Below are 23,957 nucleotides of genomic sequence, written 5' to 3'. Positions count from 1 at the left end.
AGATACAACTGATGTCTTACCAGAAAACATTGATGTGACGTTTACCTCATCCGATACTGATCATGAGTCTGAAATAATCAAAAAGGTGGTCGATCAAGTGTTGTATACTGATGAGGAGTCCGAGTCGAAATCTAAGTCTGGAGGGTCAAAGTCGTCAGTTAACAGTCGAAATTCGTCGGTCAAACGGTGTTACAGTAAAGAATTTTTGTTATCAAAAGCAAATTTGGATGATGAAACATTCGAAGTTGTTTATACTTTGAATGGTTCTGACAAATTATATTACAACAAAGAGTTTCCGATAATGAATATCAAAACGGAATTAATCAACAAAACTTTTAAACTAATAGAGGTTAATATTCCTGAGTTAAAAGTTTTGAAAAAATTTGAAAAACCTAAAAAATATACTTCTAGAGTTCAACAACGTTTAAACAAGAAAAAAGGTTACAATTCTGGTTCTGGTTTTCCAAAGAAACTTAACCACAATCGTAGCTACAAAAAGAAAGGTTTAGGTTTTGTTCCACAAGAAAATCATAAAAATGAGAAAAATTCTAATTCAAACACTGAATTTGTAACAGGTGGAAGCTCGGAAGATGAACAGCAGAAACCATTTTGGAAACAAACTAACAAAGAGTTTCTTGCTGAAAAGAGAAAGAATGGAACTGGAGTATTTCATCCAAGAAATACTCAAACCTGTTTGAAATGCAATGAAGCTGGTCACATTGCATCGGATTGTTCGAAAGATATCAAAGCAAAACAGGGAGCTTCTCAGAAGATGAAAGACAAAGTTGAAGAAAAATCTGAGAAATCCAAAATTTTTAAAAATTCGAAAAATGAAGTTGGAGAATGCTCAAAGAAAAAGACAAAATTTTACAAAAGACAAGGAAATGACAACCAAGTGTGGGTTGCTAAAAAGGTAGAAGAAAAAGTCGGCGATGAATCTGGTTCCACAAAGCCAGAAGAGCCACAAGTTGTGAAGAAAATTCCAGTGAATGAGGATGTTTTTCCATCACTGAAGTTTGAAGAGATTAAAAAGAAAATTGGAAAAATTGAAATTTCAAATCAATTTTATGATGATGAAAAAGAATTTGATGTTGAGAAAACATTCAACGGGAATGTTAAAAAGATATTTGGGAAAATGTTGGATGGGAAAGCTAAAGGGGTAAAAGATTTTTACGCAACTAAAAAGGCGACATACAACCCTACAGCTGAAGAGTTGAAAGCCCTCAAGTCTGAGAAGACTTGGAGGGAAATTTGCTTCCCAGAATAGTCAAAGGACTACGCCGGAGATCCCAAGTTTATATCGTGGATCATGAATCGGCATCTTTCTAGTATTTGAGAAGTTTGAATGTTTGTGTTTAATGTTTGGATGTTTTGTTTACAAGTGAAAGGACTACGCCGGAGCTTCCAGGTTGGTAATTGCGAAGCAGGAATCGGCATTTTGATTGGTAAAATGGTGATGTAGATGTAATATTCCTACAATTAGTAGTTGTTGGGTATCTACAAGTGGTAATCTTGATCCCACAAGTGGTATTTGTGGTTAAATTTTGAGATGTTTGTATACTTTGAAGAGGTTACATTTACGAGTGATACAGAAGGTTCTTAGATGCAAATGGTAAATCAGGGACATTAATTTGTACTTGATTTACTATTCATGACAATAGACAGACAAGATGATGAACCACATCCCCGTACTTAAAATTGATACTCCTACTAGTGGTTGTTATCAACACAAATTCATTTTCCAGAAAAATCATTTTGATTAAAACAAACTTAAGTGTTTTGAAATCTAAATGAGAAAATGATTTGTGAAAGGGGGAGTTCAGATTGTTTATGCCTAGTGAATGGCGATTTGATGTGATTCAGTGTCAGTTGTCAAGTTTTGTTTGTACAGTTTGTTTTTACATTTTATGTTTCTAGTAGGTCAAGAGTCTTGAAGTTTTCAATTTTTTTTTTAAAATGTGTTTGCATTTTAGGGGGAGTAGAGAAATTTCTGAAAATCCAAAAACATTTCTGAAAATCCAAAAACATTTGAAAATTTGAAAAAGCCAAAAACATTATAAAATTCAAAAATGAGTTTTGTTGCGAAAAAGGGGAAATGATAGTACATCAGTGGACTATCACGGCACGCTAAAGAAATGTAAAGTTAAAAAGTGTTAAACAATCTTACTGCGGATGTGTCAGTAGATTTTCGCACATTTAGTAAATTGAAACGACATATAAACCTAAATCAAACTTGCTTGATTCGTGGGTAACTATTCTTGGATATATGGGTAACCCCCGAAATCTTGTTTGAAAGGTCCCATATTCTGAGATACTAGGTCTTTATACTCAGTGATATCTGGGGTATTATCCCGGGACTTCTGCTGTATGGAAGTACTGACCTAGTCCCCGGATAATACTTTCTGCAAATGCTTGAAAAAGCGCCGCCCTCAGCATGCTGATGAAACAATAAAATTGATAATCGCTGCTGTTGTAATGCAAAAAGATCCTCTAAAGGGGACCCACCAAAAGTCGAGCCGTCATCTCTCTGCTGAACGGAAGTTCTGACCTGAGCTCTCACGGTTTCGCATCTAACCCCTTTACAGATATCAGCCGTGGTATACTCACCTGTAAGATTGAATATTTGGGATCTGGATACAGGAGTATATTCAAGTGGAGTGATACACAATTAAGTTTAAGTCTCTAAAACATTAATATCGTATCTCGAATCGATTGAAATTTGTGTGAAGATTTAAGTGAACAAACATACTGACAATCTAGGTAAATTGTTTATAACTGAATATGAAATCAAGCTTAACGGTGTTAGTGATTTGTCTCATAAACTGATATGATCCTCTTGCACGAACTCACAAAAATATTGTTTGTAAATATTTCATTCTTTGCATTTTATTTTCTCACATTGAAAAATCCAAAAAGATTTTGTGTGTGTTTTAGCATAATTTTTGAAAAAGTCAAAAAGATTTTCGACAACTGATATTGGAAAACTGATTTTCAAAATTCCGAGTGCTAAACATGATGAGCAGAATGTGAGGGGGAGTGTTTGTGTAAATCTAACTGTTTTCGTTAAATCTAGCCTTCTTCAAGTGGTTCATCATAGATTGTTTTTGAGGGGAGTAAAATACTGGTGCATAGTTGTTGAAATCAATTTGTAAAAGAAATTTACTTTGAGGTAGAGTCTATGCAGGAAAGCCAGGCGTTGATCCTGAAGATGTTACTGAAGATGAGAATACCAGTAAATCGAGAGGGGGAGTCTGTAGATAGAGAAAGAAAAGCTCGAAGACTGATCAAGACTGAAGATGTGAAGATATAGCATGGTGTGACTCGATAGTCGACTCCATCAACATCTGAGGGGGAGTCTGTTGGTGCACTACATCTGCTGATTACGTCTTGTATCGAGTCAGAGTCATAGAATGATAGATCTTAGCTTGAATTAGAGAAAATATGAAAATGTATTGATGTTGGGTTAGTGGACCGCTCATTAGTCCATTAGGTAAGTGGACCGCTCGAGTGGTAGCTAGGTGGATCGCTCAAGTGTCATTCAATGTGGGCCGCTTATGTGACAACATATTGGGCCGCTTATATGACAGCCTGGGTCGCTTATTGGGCATGTCCAATAAGCGATCCCAGTAGCCTATAAATACCATAGGAGCGGTTTCATTTGTAACGTTTCCTGATTTTCATACCGAAGTGCTGCCGGATCGAAAACAGGTTGTATTCATCGTCAAATCAATAGAAAAGGAGTTTAAAGTGTATATCAAGCTATTCCTACGTCATTTACTTGTTTTCCGCACCTGTACTTGACGAAAACACCTCTGAACGACTCGTTCGGGTCACCAAACGATCCTACAAAAACGAACACTTCTTATTGGAAAGTCTTTGTCAGAATATAATTTGTCCGAATCATTTAAAGTGTATGCAACTTCAAATGTTTCATCATCCAAATTTGATTTTGATAATAAAAATTCTTTACTGTAGGTCTGTTTAACCATCAGTTTTGAACTGTTGACTGACGACCTTGACCCTCATTTGGTTTTCTGGGAGAATAACCTTCCCAGATCGGAGGCAGACATTTGTTATAGCTAACAGTCGGTTTCTTACCAGTGTCTTTCTTCTTAGGATTGTCGTCTTTGAATGCTTCAAAACCTGCAACAGCCGGATAAATTCGATCAATGAGATAATTAGAACTAGAATAACTTTGTAATAAACGTCTGATCCTCTCATTCTCAATTTTCTCCTTCTCCAACTCTTGCTTCAGCTCAGCATTTTCTTCAATGTAATGATTGACTTCTTTTTGTTTTGTCATCATTGTAGCATTCATCATTGTCAAAGCATCTTCTCTCTCGGAGTTTGTCTTTTGAAGACCAGTTACTGTTTTGTTCAAAATGTCATAAGACTCCTTCACATAGTTGAGATTGAACAGTAATTGTTCCTTCATTTTCACAAGCTCAGCCAACTTCTCATCTTTTGCTGCACATTCCTTGCATGGTTCTAAACACTTTCTGCACGGTTTGATGACTTCTACAATCTTTTCTACTTCGATAATTTTCTTCACTTCTACAACTTTTTCATTTTCTTCAACTACTCTTTTGATTTTTTGAAATACTTCTTTAGCAAATTGAACTTTATCATTAATCTTCATTTGTTTTTGTTCTTTTGCTGTTCGTTTCTCCTTCAGTTTTTCCAAGCGATCTGCAAAATAGAAATGAAAACTTTTAGGAGAGAGATGAGATTTTGCAACATTAATATGTCTTTCTTCTTCATCGTCACTGCTGTCATCAGTCAGAGATTGATCAAACTCTACTGATGTGTCAGAACAGTCATCCGAAGAACTAGAATCAGATGGTGTTTGATCAAAGACAACTTCTCTTTCTGAACTTTCTTCAGAACTCTGTGAACTTTCATCAGATGAAACAGACTTTTCATCTTCATTCTTCACACTAACTCCAATAGATTTCATCCACTCGGTGAACATATCTGGTTCTTTCACAATCTTGGTAATGAAAGCTTTGAAATCTCCTTTCTCATTGGTAAACATATCCCAGCTAAAACCATCAGGTAACCTTTCATCATCCTGATTGATTAAGCACGCTTTGCTGTCAGATGAAATGTATTTGTTCCAGCTGAAACTTTCTTGATTCCCCAAACATGCTCTCTTTGAATCCTCAATCACTTTTCTACCATGAGCCACTTGCAGTTCTTGTTGTTGCTGTTGACTGACTTGTTGATAAATGGCTTTCCGGTAGTAGTCGTCTTTTCCGAACAGATTCTTCACATCACTAGCTTCTCTGTTCTTGCATTCCCTCTTGAAATGACCTTTCTCCCTGCATCGAAAACAAGTAACTTTAGATTTATCAAAACCTAAAGTAGAAACATGTGCATCAAGAAAGTCATTTCTCCCGGTAATGAGCTTGAATTTTTCTGCTCTTCTTAGGACACTAGCTAGACACCATTTGATGTCCATTAGTTCCATTTCTTCAGCATCTATCTGATCATAATCCTCTTTCGTCAGCATAGGATTTCCGATCCTTCCTGCAACCAAACCTTCATAGGATAGTAGCACGGAACCAAGTAATGCCATGTGATCTTTCGCAAACTCTTCAGAAAAACTTTGACCATCTGGAAGATTCAATGCAATGTTGCACTGTATCACATAACCATTTCCCGTTTTTGTGCTTTGAGAATGAAAATTTTCAGATGAACTTTTGGGATTAACACTCGGATATGAAGAGAATCCACTACATTTGTTTGAACTTTGCTCAACTTTTTCAGAAGAATCTCCAGCACTAAAAGCAGTTTGGATTTTCGGACTTCTTTCAACTTCTGGAACACTGCCTTTGTAGTACATTTTTACATCCTGTTGACCACTTGGACTATTCATTCTCACAATCTTTTGCTGTTCCAGATCCTGACCTTCAATTTTCTCAATAAACTGAGAAATTCTTAACCCATCATATACCCCAGTGTTCTTCAGAATCATCAAGTAAGTACCCCACTCTTTTTGCGGTAAAGCATCAACTAACTTGTCTACCCACTCTTCACGATCTTTTATTATGCTCAGCATCGACATGGATCGCACCAAGTGGCAGTATCTTTCAATTAGCTTCTTTGTATCTTCCCAGGGCAAACTCGTGAATAGATCAAATTCTTTCTTCAGCAATGCCTTTTTGCTCTTAATCATATTTTCACTACCCTCAAACTTGATTCGAAGAGCATCCCAAATGGATTTTGAGGTTTTATCATGCTGAAGCAACACAAAAATGTCTTCTTTGATAGCTTGCTGAAGTAGACTAATCATCATCTTTTCAGCTCTGTACATATCTCTTTCTTGGTCAGTTAACTCAGATATTGCTTTCTCAACTTGCAGATCAGTACGTGGTAAGACATATTTCTTCAGAATGCACTCCCAAGATCTGAGATGGTTAGCTTGAACCCAGTTCTCGAATCTGTCTTTCCAGCCGTAATACTCCTCTATGCTCATTAGCTTCGGGGGTTTTTGTAAAGTTCTGGTTTCGTTTTCCAGATTCATATTTTGAGCAATGGAAGTCGGAGTAGTCGGAGTAGCAAACGCGTTGCAAAACTCGTTTTCCATGATTTGGTAGCACGTTTTTCAAAAACAACAACTTTCAAGCGGAATAACTAGAATACAAGTTCAAGCGGAATATCAAATTTCCTTTTCAAGCGGAATATTCAATTACCAATTCAAGCGAAATCAGCAGTTGAAGCGGAATCACGAACAAACTTCAAGCGGAAACACAACTTTGAAGCGAAATACTTGATTTCGCTTGAAAATTTCAAGCGAAATTAACACTCTCGAGTGGAATCAGACAATGTGCATTCGAGTGGAATCACTTCGAAGGTCCATTTTGGTCATTTTTACTGCGAATTTTGGTCTAGTTCTTTCAAGGATTTGTTAATATGCACTTTTACACAATTTGTGAAAAATTGAGCTGTTTTTAACCGTTAAATTTTGTTCTGTTGAAGAAAGAAGGTGTAGAAGCAAGAAATTTCGATAAAAATCAGCTGTAATATGCAGAACTCCTCCTCCTGAGCTCTGATACCACTTGTAGGATCTAGTTGATGACCCAAACGAGTCGTTCAGAGGAATTTTGATCTGTTTCAGGTGCGGAAAACAAGAAACAGACTTGGACACAACTTGTTCTTCACTTTAAACACTGATTTGATTGATATAACACTGATTGCAATCAAAACTCACACCGGCAGTACCTCGGTATGGAATTCAGAAACTTTTTCAACTGATTTCGCTCCATACCTATATATACTAATCAGATTCCGCTTGAAACACACACATTTCAGTTCAAGCGGAATAAGGAAATTGATGATTCTGCTTGAAAGTGACCAAGGTCATTTCAAGAGGAATTAGCTCCCTTAAGCGAAATCACATCAAATACATATAAAACTTGATATTTTGTCGATCTACAAACCCTGATCTAACCTATTTAGTATAAGACTCGATACAAGATGAAGTAGACAGATGTATGTACTAACAAATATGTTTAGTTTTAGCCTGATGTACCGGATTTTTCGTTATGTTGATTGCTGCCTCATTATCAACAAAAATAGGTGAAGTAAGAAATTGCAAACCGTAATCGCGCATTTGTTGCTGAATCCACAGGATCTGAGAGCAGCAGCTGCTGGCAGATACGTACTCTGCTTCACATGTTGATAGAGCAATAGAGGTTTGCTTCTTACATTGCCATGTGACCAGTCGGGGTCCGAAAAATTGGCATCCTGCAGTTGTTGATTTAGCATTGACTTTGCAGCAACCGAAATCAGAATCAGAGTATCCTGCGAGCATGAAGTCACCATCTTTTGGATACCACAACCCCAAGCTTGGGGTTCCTCTCAGGTAGCATAGGATCCTCTTGACGATGGACATATGTGAAGCTCTAGGACTCGACTGATATCGGGCCGCGAGGCAGGTTGGGTACATTATATCAGGCCTTGATGCTGTCAAGTACATTAGCGAGCCGATCATTGAGTGGTAAAACGTTTCGTCGGCCTTCTCTCCGGTGAGATCAGGGTTAATACCATGATTCGTTGCTAATGGGGTGGACATTGGTCCAGTCCCGGACATCCCAAATTTCTCTAGAACGTCGTGAACATACTTTGTCTGATGTATGAAGGTTCCCTCAGGAATTTGATCGACCTAGAGTCCTAAGAAGAACTTCATCTCACCCATTGAAGACATCTCGAACTTCTGCTTCATCACTTTCTCGAAATCTTTGCAGAGTTCTTCATTTGTCGACCCAAAACTAATGTCATCAACATAAATTTGGATGATCAGAAGATGACCATCGACTTCCTTTATGAAAAGAGTGGCGTCCACCTTGCCTCGGATAAAGCCGTTGGCAAGCAAATGTTGAGAGAGCGTCTCGTACCAGGCTCTCAGGGCCTGATGCAAGCCATACAACGCTTTGTCCAAGAGGTAGACTTTATCTTTATGAATTGGGTCGGTTAAGCCCGGTGGCTGACCAACGTAAACCTCCTCTTTCCCCTTGCCATATAGGAATGCCGATTTGACATCTAGCAGATATACTTTGAATCCTTTCAATGAAGCAAACGCTAGGAAAATTCTGATAGCTTTAAGACGAGTAACAGGAGAGTAAACCTCTGTAAAGTCTATCCCCTCTTGTTGACTGAAACCCTGGACCACGAGTCGAGCTTTATTTCGTACAATAACTCCTCGGTCGTCTCTTTTACACTTAAACACCTACTTCATGTTTATTTTTCTATGTCCATCAGGCAGGTCCACAAGCTTCCATACACCAAGCATTTCAAACTGACTCAGCTCCTCCTGCATTGCGTTGACTCATGAATCTTCAGTCAGTGCTTCCTTGTAGGTCCTTGGCTCAATCTGCGAAATGAAACAACTGAGTGAAAATTCAGTTTGTAAAGGAGCAACTTTAGTATAAAAGCAAGTAAGGCCATGATCAATCTGGCTTCTGGTGCGAACGCCTGACTGCAGCTCTCCTATTATCAACTCTTCTGGATGGTATGAAAGAGTCCTCGGCATATCACCAGGAACATCCACCTCGCCTTCCAAATTAGTAACGTTCTGATCCGCAATTTGTTCATTGTCAAGAATTGTCTGATCTGAAGATTGGATTTGCTCCACCTCAAACTCTGAATCACGCACGATCAAAAGTAGGAATATCATCAGATTCTAAATTATCATTGACCACCGTCTGATTTTCAGGAGCAGGTTCGCGTTCGGAAGTAGTCGGAGTTTACTGAACTTCATCATTCTCTCCAGTATGACTTGGACCAGCTTCATCATCATTGGAAGTTTGTTATTGAAGTTTAGAAGACCCTGCTGGAAATCTTCCCTGAGATGCTTCATATTCTCGTAAAATATCCAAATCATCAAAGAACTTTGGCTCTTCTTCTAACTAGAATGAATCCCATAAGGTATCGTAGTTGAATCTCCATGAGTCTGCGGGCTTCTGTGGAGGCATAGTATAGCCTTAACGTTCAACATGCTGTGCTTCGATGATCCGCTTGAGACTTGGAACAAAAGCTCTTCTGAGTGGACTGGCATAGCCCACAAAGATGCCCTCAATGCTCTTTGAACCAAATTTGCCATCGGGATCTAGAACTGTGCAGGGTGACCCGAACGGTTCTACATACTCGAGATTAGGCTTGCGATTGTTGATCAACTCGAAACATGTCTTGTTATGCTTCTTCACAGTAGGTACCCTATTGAGTGTATAGCAAGCGTCTGATACTACTTCTGCCCAGAAATTAATCGGTAACTTGGACTCAGCTAGCATCTTTCTCGCCGTTTCAATCAGCGTTTTGTTCTTTCTTTCTGCGACTCCATTCTGTTGCGGAGTGTATGTGTCACGACCCCCGGCCCGGTTTGACCCGTTCCAGGAGCCGCGGGACAGAAATCCTGCGGTACTTTATTTATTGTGAGTTTAGCAGCGGAAATTTCATTTACAGGATCGTCTAAGTTAAAACTTTTCCCGATTATTTTATTTCACAATTCGGGATAAAACCCCGATAATTTATAATAACAAGATTTTACTGATAAAACATATTTCTTTATTTTATATTGAGCCACTATCATAAGCTTGAAATGCTTCCCCTGCATTTTCCTGAATTACAGCAGATCACCTGAAACATGTTTGAAAAAGATTTTGTCAGCGGGGAAATACTGAGTGAATTATTCTAGTTACTGGAAAATGACACATTTGTTATAATTCACAGTGTTAAGATCTTTTACAATGTTTCTGATATCAACCAACTACCCACAGTACTTTACCACTCGACCCATTGGCCCACCTGTCCAATGGTGTCTGTGATTATGGTCATATCACCCAATGGCTGCCCCAATGGTGAAGATTATCAAGTAATGTGCACAATACCCCACATACCGGCTGTAACTTGGTGATTACATGAACTTAATCACTGTAAGTTATAATTCTGAAAATAATTTGGAGTATTAACAGTTGATAAAAAGAGAATAACTCACATTGTAGATTTAGTACTGACAGAATATGATTTTAGCCTTGTTAACCTAATTTCAACAATAATGCACACAAAACAGAGTTAGTGATCAATACAGCAGTTACGATAACTCACGAGATCAAATTCTCACAATGAATGACAAGGTGCAATACTTCAACTCATTTATCGAATTGACGACAAACGACAAAGTATAATACTTCAACTCATTTATCGAATTAACGACAAACGACAAAGTATAACCCAATGTGGGCGGCACTTAGACATTCTTTGGATATATTGATCCCGGAAACTAAATCGTAATAGCGATCGAGTAATTACCCTGTTCCGTGGCAGCAATTCGATAACAGTGTGTGTTTAATTAGTGAGATACGAGCCTAACTCGATGTACAGAATGGGTTTGATCGAAATTTTAACACCAACTGTTGAATGCCAAAGTCGGCTATTTATAGCCCGAAAATCGACTCGCATACGGACCGTATGACTGGACCCTTGCGGTCCGTAAGGGAGCTGGTTGGCTTACGGTCCGTAAGGACTAACCTTTACGGTCCGTAAAGGGTGCGTTTTAGCTTGTAGACTAGCCTTCTCAGTGGTATAGGCTTGGTGACTCAACATTGAAATCGAATTTCAGTATAACAACGAGTTTTCAAAGATAATTATCAAATAGGGTTTAGCCCCCCTGAGTTTTAGGGGCCCTGATCCTGATTCCGATTATTCTGGAAATTTCAGGGTTAGTACGGAATTACTTGGATGTCTCAATTAGGGTTTCCTTATTGACTAATTATCATTCTAATTATTAATTTTAATGAGAGTTGTTACATCCTCCCCACCTTAGAAAAATCTCGTCCTCGAGATTCATTGAAACAGATGAGGATACTTGCGCTTCATTTCTGACTCTAGTTCCCATGTGTATTCCGGTGCTCTCTTGGAATTCCATTTGACTTTCACCAATACAAGTCGCTTGTGTTTGAGGAATTTGACTTTCCGGTCTTCTATTTGTAAAGGTTTTTCTATGAATTTCAGTTTCTCATTAAGAAATTGGGCAAACCTTGCCCTTTCTTCGGGACTATGTCTTGAAGAGGTACTACCAGGGATTCGTCCGATAAACATTTCTTAAGGTTGGATACATGAAATACATCATGTACTCCAGCTAGTTCCTCTGGTAATTGTAAACGATAAACAACTGGTCCGATTCGTTGAATCACTGGAAATGGTCCAACATATCGGGGACTCAGTTTTCCTTTCTTACCAAATCTTACAACTCCTTTCCAAGGAGATACTTTTAGTAGTACTTTGTCTCCTATTTGGAATTCAAGTGGTTTGCGACGATTGTCTGCATAACTCTTCTGGCGATCTCTTGCTGTTTTCAATCTTTCTTTGATTTGGGTTATCTTGTCTGTGGTTTCTTGCACAATTTCTGGGCCTGATAATTGACTTTCTCCTATTTCCGCCCAACATACAGGTGTTCTGCATTTGCGTCCATACAGTGCCTCGAATGGGGCGGCTTTAATACTTGAGTGATAACTATTGTTATAGGAGAATTCAATTAATGGTAAATGATTATCCCAATTACCTCCAAAGTCAATTACACATGCTCGGAGCATGTCTTCCAGAGTTTGGATCGTCCTTTCACTTTGTCCGTCTGTCTGTGGATGATATGCAGTACTCAGATTGAGTCGGGTTCCCATTGATTCTTGGAAACTGGTCCAAAATCGGGAAGTGAAACGACTATCTCTATCCGATACAATGGAGAGCGGGACTCCATGTAAGGATACTATTTCATCCACATATAGCTTGGCTAATCTTTCCATGCTAAAGGTTTCTTTTATTGGTAGAAAATGAGCGGATTTGGTTAATCGGTCCACAATTACCCAAATTGCATCATTACCCTTTCTGGTTTTAGGTAACTTAGTAACAAAATCCATTGTTATGAGTTCCCATTTCCATACAGGCATTTCTAACTGTTGTAATAAACCCGAGGGTTTCTGGTGTTCAGCTTTAACTTGTGAACAGGTTAAACACTTAGATACGTATTCAGCTATATCTTTCTTCATTCCTATCCACCAGAAATTCTTTCTTAAATCTTGGTACATCTTATTATTTCCTGGGTGTACAGTATACCTAGATTTATGAGCTTCTTCTAAAATTTTTGATCTTAAATTTCCTTGTTTAGGTATCCAAATTCTGCTTTTGTGGAATTTCCAAATTCCATCATTTCCTTGTTCCAATTCTTTTAGGTAACCTTTCATTCCTTCGGCATCGTCCTTGATTGCTGTTTTCTGAATTTCCTTTACTTGTTCCCTTAAATCTATTTGTAGATTTATTCTAAGAGCACGGACTCGCCTTTGCTTGGCATGATATTTACGACTTAAGGCATCCGCTACTACGTTTGCCTTTCCTTCGTGATATTGAATATCACAGTCATAATCACTCAGGACTTCCATCCATCTTCTTTGCCTCATGTTCAACTCTTTTTGCCCAAATATATATCTTAAACTCTTATGATCTGTATAAATAGTAAACTTGCTTCCATACAGATAATGTCTCCAAATTTTAAGGGCAAAAACTATAGCTCCTAATTCTAAATCATGAGTCGTATAGTTTTCTTCGTGCTTTTTCAATTGTCTGGAGGCATACGCAATTACCTTCTTGCGTTGCATTAACACACATCCATATCCTAATTTTGAAGCATCGCAATATACTTCAAAATCTTCTGTTCCTTCTGGTAAGGCTAAGATTGGCGCATTGGTTAATTTCTGTTTTAGGATTCTAAAGGCTTCTTCTAGTTTTGGTCCCCACTCAAACTTAGTGGCTTTACAGGTTAGCTTAGTTAATGGTACAGCTATCTTGGAAAAATCCTTAATAAACCGTCTATAATAACCGGCTAAACCTATAAAACTTCTAATTTCCATTGCAGTTTGTGGAACTTTCCAGTTGGTAATTGCTTCTATGTTAGCAGGATCTACGTGAATACCTTCGTGATTCACCATGTGTCCTAAGAATTGCACTTCTTGTAGCCAAAATTCACACTTCGAGAATTTAGCGTACAACTTTTCTTTTCTTAACAAAGTTAAGGGTGCATGCAAGTGCTGACAATGTTCGACTTGACTTTTGGAATAAATGAGTATATCGTCAATGAACACGATCACAAATTTATCCAAGTATGGTTTACAAATTCTGTTCATCATGTCCATGAATGCAACTGGGGCATTGGTTAATCTGAAGGGCATGACTGTAAACTCATAATGACCATACCTAGTTCTGAAAGCAGTTTTAGGTATGTCTTCTTCTTGTACTTTCAACTGATGATATCCGGACCTTAAGTCTATTTTAGAGAAATACCTAGCTCCTTGTAATTGGTCAAAAAGATCATCAATCCTAGGTAATGGGTATCGATTCTTAATTGTAACCTTATTCAATTCTCTATAATCAATACACATTCTCATTGATCCATCTTTCTTTTTCACAAACAATACTGGTGCACCCCAAGGGGATGAACTAGGTTGTATAAATCCTTTGTTTAGTAATTCATCTAATTGCTTCTTTAATTCTAGCATTTCGGTAGGAGCTAATCGATAAGGTGCCTTGGCTATCGGTGTAGTTCCTGGAATTAGATGAATTCTAAATTCTACCTCTCTATCTGGTGGCAATCCAGGTAAATCTTCTGGAAATACATCTGGGTATTCTGAGACTACAGGAATTTCCTTAAGTTCTTTTCCTTTAGTACAAATGATTACTGAAATCATATATACTATTCCTTTTTTCCGTTCATAATTAGCAACTTTCATTACTGATATGAACTTTAATGGCTTCCGAGGTTTATCTCCTGCAATCTTAATTACTTTTCCCGTAGGTGCTTGAATTTCTATAGAGTTTCGATCACAAATGATTTGAGCATGGTTGGCTATTAACCAATCCATTCCTAACACAATATCAAACTCAGCTAATTTCATAGGCAATAGGTTTGCAACAAATTTATGACCTGAGAGTTCTATTACTACTTTTTGCAAAACCTGATTAATTTCTACTGAATTCCCATCTGCAGTTTCGACGGTAAAAATCTGCCTAACGGTAGTTAATGGTAACTTAAGAGCTTGACAGAATGAAGTATTTATAAAACTTTGGTTTGCACCAGAGTCAAATAATACTTTTGCATAGATGTTGTGAACTAAAAACGTACCGGTTATCACATCTGGAATGAGCTCTGCTTCTTGCGTAGTTAGCTGGAAAGCTCTGACATTTTTCTTAACAGTTCCTTCAACTGGTTTGCCCTTGTTATCGGTGATTTTGTTCAGTTTAGGACATTCGGTTTTGTAATGTCCTGTTTCCCCACAGTGAAAACAGGTTACAGTTTTCTTCTTACAGTTTTCTTCACTATGGCCTACAGATTTGCAGAAATTACAAATTGCATTGCATTTTCCAAAATGTTTCCTTTTGCAATTTCTGCAAAATGGCGGGGTTGAAGGTTGTCTCACTCCTTTCTTCTTGAAACTACTACTATTACCCATCCTAAATCCTTGGGTAATTTTCTGAGCCAATTCTTTCTTCCTATCTTCATCTCTCGTGCTGATCAGTTCGTCGGTTAGGGTGTTAGCTAATTCTACTGCATCGTCAATAGTACGAGGTCTTGCAGCCTTGACGATATTGCGAATTTCGCTAATTAATCCCCAAATATATCGAGAAATGAGTACTGGTTCTGGCGAAGCCAGGTTAGGTACCACTCTCGCATATTCGAAGAAAATCGAAGTATAACCACGACAATTTACCCCTGTCATTCGATGATTGAGGAACTTATTTGCCATCTGTTCCTTCTCATACTCAGGACAGAATTTTCTTTCAACAAGATTCTTAAATTCTTCCCAAGTCATAGCATAAGCCACCCGTCTTCCTTTTGCCTGCAGCACTGTGTTCCACCATTCTAGTGCTCCTTCTTTAAACAGATTTGAGGCATACATGACTTGATCTTCTTCAGCACATTTACTTATTGCAATTACTGCTTCAGTTTTCTCTAACCATCGCAGTGTGGCAGTTGCTCTTTCGTTGCCTGCAAATTCCGCGGGTTTACAAGCAAGGAATTCTTTGAAAGTGCAACCAGGTGTTGCAGCTTTTCGCTTTTTAGGGCGCGGCGTGTGCTGAGATTCATTGTCATGATTAACATGATCATTGCCCCCGTTTATACTATTACTGAAATTATCCTCAATAGTATGTTTACTAGGAACGATATGTTGCGGATCGTTCGGATTTTTCATAGCAGCAACGAATATTGGAATTGCGTTGGCTATTCCTTGAGCAACAATATTTTCGATATCTCTTTTGGTCATATATTGATCTTCTGGGTGTTGCTCTGATTGATTAACTTCATTTACTGGTTCGTTACCATTATTTGCCATCTGATGATAATTTATTATGAGTAATTAGCAATTAGCAATTTATACAAATAATCTAACAAATTATAACACATAAAGTCAAAATTATCGATTTCTCGATTCCCTTTCATATTAGTATAGTAGGTATCAATACACACCGATATTTTACACTATTTTATTCGTTATGTTACAACTGGTTTCACTATTTACTTTTACTATTATACAAAGATAGCGTTACCACTTACCTATTCGTAATCCTAAAAACGGAGTTCCCTCTCGTCATACTTCCAAGCAATCTGTCCCCCTATTTCCCTGATTCTATTCCCGGCATCCATTAGTTCTTCACCAAAATGGCGCAGTTCAGCCAAATTCTCGTTGCTCATTGGTGGATTAGGTAGGGGTTCTGGGTCGAACTGTGGAAGAAATGAATAAGGGCTATTGATAATATTTTGGAATTGCCAATCATTCATCCACCATTCTTCCATTTCTATAGGTTGGTCATGGACTATGGGTTCAGTGATTGTTGGTGCAAAATTCATAGGGATTGGGTTTTCGATAGGATAGGTAAAAATATTTGAATTGACAGGCTGTAAAGTATCACAGTTTGCCAATAGAATATCTATCTGTTCCTGAAAAGTTAACCTTTGGTTTTGATTGGAACTCTCCCCAATTTCTACCTGAGTTGGTCTAGAACCTTGCCCTATTTCTGTTTCTATTTCTTGAGAATATTTATCAAACTGTTCCTCCATTTGCCTAGACTCATCATTGGCTTCAGTTTCCTTTTCTTGCTGATTAGGGTTTTCCTGGATTATAATTTCCTTTCCTTTTCCTAAAGGGTTGGTATTTCTAGAAGGTTTTGTAACTGTCTTCTTCTTACGTATACGGCTTCCCCACACATAGTTTTTCTTTTTCTTTCTTTTTGGTTTGGTTAATGGTGGAGTAGGGAATTTTACAGGTTGGTCTACATCAGCAAAATATCCCGTAAATTCATGAGAAACTTCGATATTCACTGGGTACAGATTGAGGTTCTGAAAAGCTTCAGATATCTCGTTCATGCTGTGTAGCATATATGCAAAATGCACAAAATATCAAGTTAAAACTTTGGAACAAAGTTTAACAAATAAACATGGAAGTTTTATTGCACATTATTTGTACAAAATACAGGGAAATACACTCAGATTTATTTTACTAAATTTTATTTATTTACTTATTGGGAAGTGCTGTTTGCTAAATTTAGGGCATCTAAAGATTTGCATTTTCTGCCACGGTGGCTAACATATACAAATTTGCCCATTTTTCATCGAGTTTATCTTCCCAAGGTGATTTCTTAATTAATTTCCTGGGTTTCCTTTTTAATCTTCTTTCCTCTGATTTGCTCCTTACTTTTCTTAATAATCATATTCCTTTTTCTAAGAGAAAGCGGATATTCATAATTTGCTTTTTGCACAAATATTCCTTCTTCAGGAATTGTAGGGAGCTTTGAAAATTTAGTTTTGGATGAACTTCCCTCTTCGTAAATTGATCTATCTAATTTAAGATAGATATCTTGCAACTTTTGTTTACCCATACTGTAACTAACAAATAATCAATTAAAAGCACATAAACACATAATCACGTAATAGTAATCAGGAAAATTAAGTATCGTTTAAATACTTAATTAGCTTAACTTAGTGGCTCTGATACCACCTTGTTTCTGTCACGACCCCCGGCCCGGTTTGACCCGTTCCAGGAGCCGCGGGACAGAAATCCTGCGGTACTTTATTTATTGTGAGTTTAGCAGCGGAAATTTCATTTACAGGATCGTCTAAGTTAAAACTTTTCCCGATTATTTTATTTCACAATTCGGGATAAAACCCCGATAATTTATAATAACAAGATTTTACTGATAAAACATATTTCTTTATTTTATATTGAGCCACTATCATAAGCTTGAAATGCTTCCCCTGCATTTTCCTGAATTACAGCAGATCACCTGAAACATGTTTGAAAAAGATTTTGTCAGCGGGGAAATACTGAGTGAATTATTCTAGTTACTGGAAAATGACACATTTGTTATAATTCACAGTGTTAAGATCTTTTACAATGTTTCTGATATCAACAAACTACCCACAGTACTTTACCACTCGACCCATTGGCCCACCTGTCCAATGGTGTCTGTGATTATGGTCATATCACCCAATGGCTGCCCCAATGGTGAAGATTATCAAGTAATGTGCACAATACCCCACATACCGGCTGTAACTTGGTGATTACATAAACTTAATCACTGTAAGTTATAATTCTGAAAATAATTTGGAGTATTGTAAAACAGTTGATAAAAAGAGAATAACTCACATTGTAGATTTAGTACTGACAGAATATGATTTTAGCCTTGTTAACCTAATTTCAACAATAATGCACACAAAACAGAGTTAGTGATCAATACAGCAATTACGATAACTCACGAGATCAAATTCTCACAATGAATGACAAGGTGCAATACTTCAACTCATTTATCGAATTGACGACAAACGACAAAGTATAATTGATGTGCGTGAAGTGTGTTATAATTTTGATATATATTTAAGCCCCTTTTTATTTTAGCCAAGTTTTAAATTTATAAAACACGATATTTACTAACACTAAACACACATATGGGCAAGTGCACCCATCGTGGACGTAGTATAGTGTTGGTATGATACCGAGGTCGTCCAAGGACACAAGAGCTTTTAATACCGGTTTATCCTCAACGTCTAACCAAATCAAAAAGTGAGAAAAATGTTTTAAACTAAGAAAAATAAAAACTAACTAAATGCTGAAAAATAAAATAAAAACAGATAGACAAGATGAATCACTTGGATCCGACACGTGTATTAGTATAACCTTTGATTATTTTCGCACTTTTGCACTTGTTTAAGAGATTATCTTAGTTATTGTAGTAGGCCCCTCTTTTGAAGGCGACGTTACCCTCAACCCAGTAGTTTGAGTCAGCAAGGATACAATCCTAAAGGGTCGGATTATTGGAAGATAATGAATTAAGTTATTAATGCAAATTGTGGTAGGCCCCGCTTTCATCGGTGACGTTACCCTCGGCTAAGTAGTCTGAGTCAGCAGGGATACAGTCCTAAATAGCCGGGTTATAGTATTAATAGTAGTTAACTTATGAGGGGGTCAAAGAGTTTGGATCCCCGCCATCCAATACCTATGGGCATTGAAGGAGATCCTACTAAATTTGACCCAGGTCCCAAGCAGGACCTCTAAACGCTGAACAAGGGCAAGACCCTTACCAAACCGTTCCCTTAACCCCCGACCAGGTAGCCAACATACCTCCATATAGACCGTGGAGATATGAATGGTGAAAATCTTTTATTTTATATAGACAGTAAAATAACGCCAAGACACCACGGACAAACGATAAGGAAAGATCACCTTCAACATAAGTAACTAGTTATTAAAGTCATTAATACAAAACCAAATAAAAAGTGCAAAAGATTAAAAATAAAAAGTATTATACTAAACACTTGTCTTCACCAAGTGATGTAAGAGACTTAGGCAAACATGGCCTTGATTGTCAAGAACTCTTACTATCAATCTTGGATCCCGAGACGACTCACACACTCTACGATGGACAATGGATGATGGTGGTGGATGATGGTGTTATGGTGGTGGTGGGTGGTGGATGAAGTGTGAGAGAGGTGGTGTGCCAAGGGATGAAATGGAATAAAGCCAAGCACCCCTATTTATAGGCTGAACAGAAGGCTGGGCACGGCCCCGTGTCCGCTGGACACGCCCCTGTGCCCGTCTGACATTCTCTCTTTTCATTAATTGTAATTCGCAATTACAATTAATGCGCCTGCTGTACTTTCACCACGCCCCCGTGCTCGCTGGACACGGCCCCGTGGTGGGCAATGGAAGCTTTTACTGGTTTGTCTTTTCTGCTGCTTCCTGGACACGGGGCGTGTTCAGTCTTCTGTTTTCTCTTCTTTGCCTTGGGAGGTGCCGTTGAGGGTCCGGGCAGTCTACTTTTGTTCCTTTTCTTGTATTTATGCTAGAATTAGTTGTCTTTTTGCTTCTTTTGTGATTTTGAGCTCATTTCATCCTGAAAATACAAAAGGAAGACAAAAACACTCTTTTTCCAACATTAGTACTTAAAAAGGGTTAGTTTTATGCCTTAATTGATGTGATTTATATGTTGCATTTTACACACATCAAATACCCCCACACTTGAACTTTTGCTTGTCCTCAAGCAAAACTCTTTTAAATGTGGCTTATACTCCCAAATGGAATAGGTAGAAGAGAAAGTTTTTAGCTTGTCCTAGAGTGTCGGGAATCCAAGGTCTTTGTAAGTTTTATTTTTATTTATTTACAATCCTATTCGTTATGATTTATTTTGAACGTTTCATAAGATAAATTACTTATTTGGGCATAGCATGCCTTATTAAAATTCCATTTATATACAAGTTCACATACCTCACGGGGGATCACTCAACACTCGGCCGAAGGTGTATATTTTTAGTGAATCACTCGAGAGCGGCATGGAACTTACGCCTTCCATAGGCTTGCCAAGCAATCAATCCTCCTCCTTTTTAACTTTTTACCTTTGTAAATATCAAGAGGACTTTTGGGGTGAATGGTTAGGCTTGGGTTAAAGGTGGGTGGTTGGGTTAGTGGTTAGTAAAAGGGCGAAAATCGTAAAAAGCGTCGGTTTTCGTAAAATACCTTGTCTTTAGCGACTTTTTATTTTGAAGTATTTCTCCAAACAAGCTTTTATATAGCTTTTGTTTGTTTTTGACTTCATCAATTTTTTTTTCATCACATAAAAAGGCGAGTTTACGAAGAACCGAGCTTGTTACTAAAATAAAGGGTGAAAAATAAAAAAAAATGGTTTTTGGTGGGTAAAAAGGGTTTTGGGGTAATGAAATGAAAGGTTTTAGGCTCAAAGGGGCTATCTAGGGGGATTTTGGGTAGGTGATAAAAAAAATGAAAAATAATGGTTTTGAAAGAAAAATGGTTAGTCCTAATGCCTCCATCATTTACTTACTTGGGTTTAAGTTGGTAAGGACCGGGAATGTATTGTTGTGGCAAGTTCTAGATTTGTAAGAACCAAGCGGCTATTCACACAAGAAACGAAAAATGAGCATTTAGTCTAAATATGTATATTTTTATGCTCAATAAAGGCTCAAAACTCACTTTTGTGGGAATGGGTTTTTAATGTGATCAAGTATATATAATCGAATTTTTAACTAGACTTGTTATGCCGTTTCATAATTTTCTTATGTTGGTTCTTTGTTATCACGACGCTATCGGTTGTAAACTTATGAAAATATAACCTTTTTAGAACTTGTTATTCCCAACTTAAACTAAGACAAGTAAATAAAAAAAATGAAAAAGTTTTTGAAAAAATTTGGGGTGTTTAGCGGTTCCAATAGAGTTTTGTGTAAGGCTTGTGTTTAGGATTTGCAAAATTCAAGGTTTTAGCATCCCCCCCACACTTAAATTACACATTGTCCTCAATGTGTCCAAAAATAAGGTTTTTGGTCGATTAGGATGTGTAAAAGTAAGTTAAAAAGCAAAGATTTATGTTACTGGCATCCTGGACACGGCCCCGTGGTGACCGGGCACGGCCCCGTGGTCAAGTGCCAGTAACAAAAATTAGAGAATTGAAACAGAAGCCTGGACACGGGGGCGTGTCCGCTGAACACGGCCGTGTCCAGTTACCTGAACTGGGTGTTTTCCTGCAGGTGGCTCAGCACGGGGGCGTGTTGGTTGAGCACGGCCCGTGTTGAGCCTTCTGTGATGGAGATTTGTGTCGGGTTGCTCTGTTCTTCGTGCATGGTTCCATTTTTCTCGTTCCCTTTTTCATCCATTACCACCACGAGTGTGTTTTATTCTGCAAAATAAGACTAAAAGATTAAACTAAACTAAGGATAGTTCCACGGAATGCCTCCGTGGTGCACCACGTTTATAAGGGTCCTTGGCTAGACCCGATTCGAGGTTATATATTTTCTGAGTGGGATGCTTGGCGTCCCATGTTACACCGTCGGAGAGCAGCATCCAAGCTCGAATCAATAACCTTCATGTAATTGACCGGGTCGTCATCTTCTATTCTCTTCCCAACTCCGAATTTCACTTCATCATCCCCATACCTCAAGGTGAGTGTCCCGTCATTCATATCCACCACTGCTTGGGCTGTGGCAAGGAAGGGTCTCCCTAGTATAAGGGGGACCTCGGTGTCTTCCTCCATATCGAGTATGACAAAGTCAGCTGGATAAACGAATCTGCTTACCTTTACCAAGACATTCTCGATGACACCTTGTGGGAATTTGACGGATCGATCAGCGAGTTGTATGCTCATTTTTGTAGGGCTCGTGGTTCCCAAGCCGAGCCTTTTGAACATTGACGAGGGCATGAGGTTAATGCTAGCTCCTAGGTCGGCTAAGGCATTGCGAACGGGCGATTCCCCTATTGAGCATGGAATCGTGAAGCTTCCGGGATCGATTTTCTTTTGGGGAAGTTTATTGAGCACGAGGGCAGAGCATTCTTCGCCTAAATTAACTAATTGCAAATTTTCAATTTTTCTCTTATGCGTAAGGAAGTCCCTCATGAATTTAGAGTATTTGGGCATTTGGGTTAGGACTTCGATAAAAGGAATATTGACGTGCAATTGTTTTAACAGACTTTCGAATTTTGCGAATTGCTCATTTGTCTTTTGACGAATTAACCTACCGGGGTACGGAACTCGAGGAGCCTTGGTCGGCTCTGGTGATGGAGGAGAGTTCCTCTCCTGCAGAGGTGTCGGTACTGTTTCTTCCGTTTGCGGTGGCACTTCTGCAGGCCCTACGGTGCGGTTTCGTAGTGTGATGAGGTGAACTTGTGCCTTTGGGTTTGTTTCGGTATTGCTAGGTAATGCGCCTTGCGGTCTCTCGGAAAAATTTTGAGCTATTTGATTTAATTGTTTTTCTATGTTTTGAATGCTAGCTTGTTGATTTCTAAAATTAGATTCTAATTGTAGAAATCTTTCCGAGTTTTTCTTATCAGTGTCAGAGACGAGGCGAGATATAGTATCTTCGAGCCTTTCTCGTCCACCTTGTTGTTGAGTGAAATTTTGTGACTCATTTCTTGGTTGCTGAAAGTTTGTTCGTTGGGTTTGTTGGTTACTACTATTGCCGGGTTCCCTCCAACCAAGGTTTGGGTGGTTTCGCCATCCTTGGTTGTAAGTTCCCGTTGGAGGACCCGACGGCCTAGGTCTATTATCAATGTAGTTTACCATTTCTTGTTGATCGTCTGTTTCTTTCATGCAACTCCAATTTTCATGTGACCCACCACACCCTTCACAAGCCATAACCGAGACTGTTTTTGTCATTTCCAATTTTTTTATCTTTGAAGAAAGGGCCTCGATTTGGGCTTGTAAAGAAGTGCTTTCATCGACCTTATGGGCGCCCGGGGCGATAGACTTATTTCCCCGGGGGTGTGCCATTGAAAATTGGTTTGAGCAATTTCCTCAATTTGATTATATATTTCGTGTGGGCGTCGATTACCTAAAAGTCCCCCGGAGCTAGAATCAAGTGTCTGCCTAGTGTGTGGCAACAATCCATTATAGAAAGTGGATACTTGTTGCCATATTGCGAGGCCGTGATGGGGACACTTGCGTAATAGCTCCTTGAACCTTTCCCAAGTTTCATATAAGGATTCCCCGTCCTCTTGTGAATATGTATTAATTTCAGCCATTAACTTAGCAGTTTTAGAAGGAGGGAAATACTTATATAGAAATTTTTGGGCTAGTTCATCCCAGGTGTTTACCGATCCAGCTGGGAGGGTGTTGAGCCAAGCTTTCGCTCGGTCTTTTAGTGAGAAGGGAAACATACGGAGGCGGATGGCGTCGTTTGATGCTCCATTGATCCGAAAAGTATCACATATTTCCAAGAAATTAGTTATATGTAGATGGGGATCCTCGTCCGCAAGCCCATGGAAGGTTGCGGAGTTTTGGAGCATTTGTATCAAATGTGGCCGAAGTTCGAAGTTATTGGCTTCGACATTCGGAGCATTGATAGCGGCGCCTAGATTACCTACGGTGGGTCGTAGATAATCCATAAGGGCACGTTGGTCCGCCATTGGAGGTGGATT

The 23,957-nt window shown here is 38.5% G+C and overlaps 1 non-coding gene across 1 annotated transcript; it reads left to right on the top strand.

Annotated features, from left to right (window-relative positions):
* The first annotated feature begins 23,460 nt into the window (after positions 1–23,460).
* LOC118481521 lies at positions 23,461–23,567 on the top strand. Its single transcript, XR_004865729.1, has one exon. It is a non-coding gene; the product is annotated as a small nucleolar RNA R71 (small nucleolar RNA).
* Positions 23,568–23,957: the final 390 nt, after the last annotated feature.

The sequence above is a fragment of the Helianthus annuus genome, chromosome 8 (genome assembly GCF_002127325.2).
Source record: "Helianthus annuus cultivar XRQ/B chromosome 8, HanXRQr2.0-SUNRISE, whole genome shotgun sequence".
In the NCBI taxonomy this organism is placed as follows: Eukaryota; Viridiplantae; Streptophyta; class Magnoliopsida; order Asterales; family Asteraceae; genus Helianthus; species Helianthus annuus.
This window is presented reverse-complemented; position numbering and strand designations above follow the sequence as displayed.